This window comes from Clupea harengus, chromosome 11 (genome assembly GCF_900700415.2).
Source record: "Clupea harengus chromosome 11, Ch_v2.0.2, whole genome shotgun sequence".
Taxonomy (NCBI): domain Eukaryota; kingdom Metazoa; phylum Chordata; class Actinopteri; order Clupeiformes; family Clupeidae; genus Clupea; species Clupea harengus.
The window spans coordinates 15,177,321-15,184,623 of NC_045162.1; the positions used below are offsets into that span (position 1 = coordinate 15,177,321).

A 7,303-nucleotide genomic window follows, 5' to 3' on the forward strand; every position below is an offset into this window, starting at 1 on the left:
CACCACCCTGGCAAGAAGATGTGACACATGCCCTGGATGGATTCCAGAGGACCTCCACCGGCCATGCATCATCTGCCTGGGGGTTCGACATGCCCGCGAGGCTTCGGGAGCAGAGATGGAATGTGGGCTTTGTGCTGCTCTCCCCCTCCTAGTCAGGAGGGAGAGGGTGGTGAGAATGTGCCGCTGGAGCAGAAGCTCGGCAATGCACTGAAATAAGAAGATGATAGGCTGGAGCTGGGTGGGCCTTCTCTTGGGTCTGCACCGTCTCAGTGGGAGCCGCCAGAATTGAGGTACGACTATCCGGCTGTCCTGGAGCTGACTGCGATACTCTCCGAGGTGAAGCTGTCCACATTTGCCACCAAGAGACTCAGACAAGCCACAGGAATTCGGCGCCTGCGCCTGTGGTGGCCCTGCTGACTCCTCCCGCCTAAATCTAAATCTCATTATTTGACACAGTCACACCCCATTCAATGGGCAATGCGACTTGTATAATATATAATATATAATATATTATTATTATAGCTCAGTTTGAAAATGTAATGGGCTTTTTCACTTTGAAAACGCAAATAAAATGTTCTCCCCGCGTACCCCCTGAACCACTTTGCGTACCCCTGGGGGTACACGTACCCCAGTTTGGGAACCGATGGTCTACATCAATCTTCAGGGCGGAGTAGGCTCAAGGTCGCTCTGCCGTCTAGAGGCAAGGGTGCTGAGGTAGAGTTAGGCTCACTTCTGGTGTGTGTTAAATCAGGGAGCGGACCTCATGTCACAAGGGGGCACCTTGGCATGGGAATGGTGCCTACACCCACATCTCGCACAGCAGGGTGGGCTCGATTTGGAAATCTTGTTGCAGACAGATCGTGTATATAATCATCTCTGTATTAAAAAGGCAGTGCACACAATGGATCCAACTTAAGTCCTTTACAAATGCAAGATAATAAAAAATTGTTGAAAAATAATGAAACAAATATTTAAAACTATTTTATCGGGCTCTTCGAAAAGAACTCAAAGAATGGCCTTCTCGGCTGTACTTGCATAACACAACAGGATGTTCAATGCATCTCTGGTCATCTGATGTTCTGTCTATGAGTTTGGGGGAAAAAAGCTAACTCATTTCAGCACCATCATTCTAAGGGCTGTATACCATATTCTCCTTGAAAGGAGCAATGTTTCTTTTTTTTCTTTTTTTATTCAGGAGCAACAACCTTCCCGAAAGCCTAAACTATTTTTGCTATCATTTAGATAAAAACTATTGTGGAAAAAGCTCAGAGGTTACAAAGCAGAATTAGATTTATGAAATTGTTATTATTATTATTAATAATAACATTTTGAGTCGGTTTACCATATTCAGTTGCCTACACGCCTGTTGATTCTAGATTAATCAATTAGGGCGGCTAGCTGCTGTTGTGGAACCCCCTGTTGGCCTTGGTTGTGTGTAAAGTGCTTCATCATAGAAAAAAAGGAAAGGGAAGTGGTTTGGGGTCATGATTAGGCTGAAAACTCCATGTGCTATAACGTATGTTGGTGAATGAAAGAATGTAACATTTATTTAAGAATTCAGCAGCTTGACATTTTTGGAATGTTCCATGACGTCACCTCATATTACTTCTTTCTGATGAGGAGGGGATTAAAAAAATGAAACGTTTTACTAACCAATGGACGATACTTTGTGCACGTATCTCATAATTATTAACCACCTCCCTAGATTCGTGCGACGCCACTGGAAAGAGGTGGAGAGGGGGCGGGGCCCTCGGGGCGTCTCGTGCTGGGTGGTGCGGCGCGAAGTGTTTGCGTAGCGCGAGACGGTGTTTTTGTTGTGCTGAACAGCTGAACGCAGGATTGCAGTTCCAGTTTGACAAGGGAGAGGGAAAGCCCCAGTCGCCCGCTCGCTCACTCTCGGGTAGTGCAACAGAGGAACGGACACCCCACACGCATACATCGCGTGCACGGAGACATGCCGATTGCTGTTGGTGCTCGCTCTACGGACTAGGCGGAATTGCAGCTCCCTCATCACTGTCAGGTAAAGCTCTGCCTACTACTTGCAAGGTGGTGAAGTTGTGTCACTGTCACTAACGAGCCTATTTCCTTTTTGTCGTGCGCAAAGATAGTGTAAGGGGAGAACGTCAGTCAAATCCGCTTGAGTCATTTGGCAGGCAGACGTGGGGAGTGAATATGGAGTGCTGCTCTTCGGCGAGTAAGGCTGGAAAATATGTTGAAGTTCCTTTCAACACCATTATCGGCTCACAGGATGGCCTTGAGTTTGCTGATCATTACAGTTTGCAATGGCATAGCCATAACCGGAAGAGTAGCCTACTTCATTCAGACTGTATAAATAGGATGTTTTGTTAAAAGACATTTTACTTCCTGGAAACGCGTACATTTACTCCATATCTCTCTGAATCTGTTCATCATTGCTAAGATGTAAAATGTTAACACAGAGGACATTTGTCGATATTATACACGATTACTCTGGTTACATGTTATGCATGATGCAGGTGGGGCAGACAGACTTTTCATCTCTTCAGTTTCGCTCGTTTAGATTTTGCAGTAGACTAGCTCGGCTGTCCCGTATGCAAGCCGTTTCCAATTTAAATCTTGTTACGGTCACCTAGTCAAGCGAAAGAATGTCTGATTCCCTATTACTATTTGTCAATTTTATTTACGATATTTTTTATGGAAAGTGTCAGTGAACTAGCGAGAAAATGCGGATAAAGCCACGTTTCTGTTATGAAGGAGAGCTGATACGGTCGGGGGAGAAAAGCCCATGCGTCCGTCACAGAGCATAGAGAGAAATAATAAATACAAAAATCAGGCTTTCTATTGCATCTGCCTTTTTAAATCTAGATCCAAACATGATTCATTGTTGCGGTGTATGAAAAGATTGAATAATCTTATTGATTTTACTGGTTGTATTGCGATCATATAGGTTACCCATAGTGAAATTCACCGACAAATCTGACAACTTGCCATCCACTTATTCCTTGTTGCCACTTTTGAGAAGTAGCCTTTCATGACTGACAGTGAGCGGTGATGCGATCCTATAGTCTTTAGTCCATAGATAAGCCTTTACCTTGGTAGGGTACTCTTCTGTAACTAACACACACTCTCAGAGATACAGAGAGAGAGTCTTTTCAGAGCGTTTCGTATCATCATATATGTATCATCATATATCATGTTCCAACCACCTTCAGATAGCCCTACCTGTCGCCGTAACCAACTAATGAGGTCACACATTTTTTCAGATTCAGAAATACAATTTGAAGCTCAAATACAACTTAAAGTTCAAGTTCACCTCCAGCTCTGAGCCTAATGACCCTAATGCAAAAAAGTGGGTACGGGGGCTGAGGGGGGAAGCATAAACTCCTGTGACTGATTAGTTTCGATCAGCAAATTAAAATGATTAGAGGGCGGTAACATATACATTTCATGACGTAGATATGTACTAACCGGTGGACTCTACATCGACATAGGCCTTGTCAGGTACAGGGTGGATTTAAACCTGTAGATGGCAGTTTGAGCCTGTTTCAACCAATAAAATACAGATTCTCATAAAAATTGTCCTTTTGTCAATAACACAGTTAACATGTCATCATCACAGTACAGTCATATAATTTAGTTGACAGCTCAAAAAACACTTTTATTTTTTTCATGAAAGTTTCATGAAAATACACTGGTTGAGAAGTTCTCATCGAGTGTCTGCATGTAGGCCTATAACAGTGTCTGGTGCGTGTCAGAGTTGAGAGAGGGCAGGGTGCGCAGCCTCCCAATACTTCCTATTGTCGGAACTTAAACTGACAGCAGTTCTAATTGTGAAGCCAGGTAGGCATCAGGTGGATTGTTCATAAACTGGCAGCATACAGAAGTAAGACCAAAGCAATGATTCACATGACATTATCTAGACGTTCAAAAGTAGTAGCCTGGTACTGCCTCTGGAGTAGGCTTAGTGCATGTTTATTGGTCGCTTAAATCTACCGTTTTCAATGTATCATTATTTCTGAACTATAGTGATCTTTTGTAGCCTATGATGCTGTAAAAAATGTGATCCTCTGGGCTAGGGCTGGCACCGGGTTATTTTAGCACAGACACTCTTCTTTGTGGTTTTTCTAAATGTATTCCTCTGAAGTCAATACAGTTATTCTAGACTTGACCAGGGATGGTAACAAAAGTCTCATAGTCTGCGTTTCAGACTTGACTCAACAGTTTGTCACACAACTTACTCACACAAATATTTACGTTAGATACATCTCACTGCAGTCCAAGTTCTTTATGCAACTGCTGGCTTGTCACCCCATCTTAAATTGTGGGCTTGGCAGCAGAATGCAGTCAAAAGTTTACCTTGTGATCTTATGGGCCCTCTTTCAGCTCAAACACATAAAAGTTAAGCGTCATTTAAGTTTCAGCTTTACTTTCAGTCAGATCATTTGTACCGTATGAAGTCTAAACTGTCTCTAAAAGCTCCCCTTAAACTTATAAACTGGTCTTGGATGTATGAGCTGTTACATAGAACACATACTGTACTCACTTTCAGAGTTCTAAACATAATTTGTACACATCCAACGCTTACCGTCTCATTACAAGCAAGGGGAAAAAAAAAGTGTGTTCCTACAAAGACCTGGACATCTTACTGACTTTCTCCCATAACACACAGATTGGTAGATTGGAGTTCAGCACTTCAAAGGTGAGGGTTTAGTGACAGCAATGACAGCAGGGTCCCTTTACCCAATGAAAGATGACCAGAGTAAACCTGGTTGCCAACCTGGGCTAGTGTGAGGAGTGGTAGCTCCAGGAATTACATTCAAATGTTGAGTACAGCAGTAGCCCTTTAATTGCACTGTTTATTACACATTTACCCCCCCCTGAACAAACACACACACACACACCTTAGAACTCACTAGTTAGTATCTCCCGTGGTCATACCTCTCTCCACTGTTGGCATTGCGTCCATAATCATAATCCGCCACATAAATTCAATTTCAGTCCAAATTGGCCTATCATCACTGTCACCTCACTCTCACAAATTAAATCTGCCTTTGTTTGTCTCTGTGTGTGTGTGCGGAGCATGTGTGTGTGTATGTGTGTGTGTCCTGGGACGGGAGCATGCGTGTGTGTGTGTGTGTGGTGGGGTGATTTATCTGTGGAAATGGACCTGATGCGAGTACCTCCCACAGAAGGTGACATTTATAGCCTTCCCCTGATTGATGTTTCTGCTTAACCTATGGCAACACTGATCCCGACGGAGCACTTTAGGGGTTTGTGCTCTCCTGAGCTCCTGGTGGGAGGGGGGGGGGGGAGAGAAAAACATAACATAACAGGTATGACCAGAGAGGGGGAAAGAGAGGCTGAGATAGCGAGAGGCTGAGAGAGAGGCTGAGAGAGAGGGGGAGAGAGTGAACGAAAGAGAAAGCGAGCAAGAGTTTAAGGGAGAGTGAGGAGCCGTCCACATGACAACAGAATGTTTTGAAAAATATGTTTTTCCTAATTTTCCTTAACTTATCCTCATCTACACGGATTCACAAAAACTAGTGAAAACGCTGTTGCTAGGTTGTTTTAAAATTCACACTTCTTGCATAACCTATGCTGCAAGTTATTGCCTACATCTAAACAAGATTTTTATCAAAGCAATGGCAATACGTGACGAGATAAATCCTATAAATCATTTATTTGTCGACTAGGGCTGCAACAGTAACCAGGTGTACTGTGGTGTGGAGGTGCACTGAGGTGTTAAGCCATTACCATTATAACAGATTTTTTCCCCCTTTTCCTGAGAGTGCTGCCATCCTTATGTAGCCTTTGGCTTGTTCTGTGGCCTTGTCTACACGGATATTTTTTGGAAAACCTTCTCTTTTCAGTGTTGTGAAGGATCATGTCCACAGTACACATTATAAAATGCCCAGCCCTCTGCACTGAGCATACACATAACATTTAGCAAGTGCATCATGTCATTGTATCCTTCTGGTCAACTGACCAATCAAATCAATCGAGAGGATTGACACTGAGGAGAAGTGGTTGCAGAGTCTAGTGGTTGACACTGGCTACTTAAAAAAATGCTACCTTTATACTCTTTAGAATGCCATTAATATGTTGGGAAATGTAAAATTAAAAGAAATTGAATATATGTATTTTGCATTAAAATAAATGTGAATATGACTATGTAATATGTACATTTCAATGGCTATTTCCCTAGTGATTGCAAGGAACCCTCATGACTGCACATCATGGCAATATTAACAAACAGTAGCCATTTTAATTATGTTTATTTTTTAACTCTTTAAACTCTTCCAGGTCAACAGTTTCAACATATTAAGGCACAAATAACGTCAAAGGAATGAATAATTAAACACAGGGGGGTTTGGTTGCAGTATTACCGCAAACTGCAAAGAGAGATTCCTCAAATACCATGGTAAAAACATTTTCATACTGCTGCAGCCCTATTGTCAACATCAGCTAAATGTGATTGGGGCGAACAGAAATTCCAGAGTGAAGTGAACTTAGCCTGCTTAAAGTTGTTAGCATTTAGTGTCACATTTTACCAAAAAACTCAGAAAAGGCTTTGGCCACTGATGTTATATTCATTTTTGTATTCATTGCCACTGAGGACGTGGTGAAGGTTTTGGAGCTCAGACTGAAGCTTCACAGAGAATAAAACATGATTGATAAAGTTGGGCCGTCATCATCATCGTTTTCAAAAGTTTCTGTTTTCGCCTGTCTACACAATAACACTGGAAACCTGTTTTTAAAAGTTTGCATTTTCAGGCCCCAAAAAACCACTGTTGTGAGTGAACGACAAAAAAACGCAATAAAACGTTTCCATTTTCACACAAAAATATTTTTCACCATTGTCATGTGGATGGGCCCTGAGAGGTAGAAGGAAATGGATAGTGTGTGAGAGAGAGAGAGAGAGAGAGAGAGAGAGAAAGAGAGAGGGGGGAGAGGGGGGAGAGGGGGAGAGGGAGAGACTGGGCTATCTGATGACCACCTGTGGTCTTGCTGGCATCGGCGCCTTTGGAGAAATTGCACTGCGTGTTCCATTTAGGTTTTATGTGGTTGGAAACCAGCACAGAAATGTTTTAAATCATAAAGGTCATCAGGTTTCCCCAAGATCCTTCAAACCTGCAGTCAGGCCTGTTGGCCACGAGTGAGGCAGGCCTATGCTTTCCCATGTATGCCTTTATTCAATGCCTGAAATAGAATAACTATAAGGTATAAGATGAGTAACTTTTGTTGAAGCTGGAGCGAATTCGGGTGTAGGGTCATCCCTTACTAAGGGTCAGTATGCTTAGTTTACCACTATTTTAGGCTGGTA

The 7,303-nt window shown here is 42.7% G+C and overlaps 1 protein-coding gene across 2 annotated transcripts in view; it reads left to right on the plus strand.

Annotated features, from left to right (window-relative positions):
* Positions 1 to 667: 667 nt before the first annotated feature.
* Positions 668 to 7,303, plus strand: part of LOC105910009 (transcription factor HIVEP3) — an 83,429-nt gene continuing 76,793 nt past the window's right edge. For both annotated transcript variants that reach the window (XM_031575647.2, XM_031575646.2), the window contains exon 1: positions 668 to 2,020. The gene's annotated coding sequence lies outside the window, so the exon portion shown is untranslated. The remainder of the gene's footprint in view (positions 2,021 to 7,303) is intronic.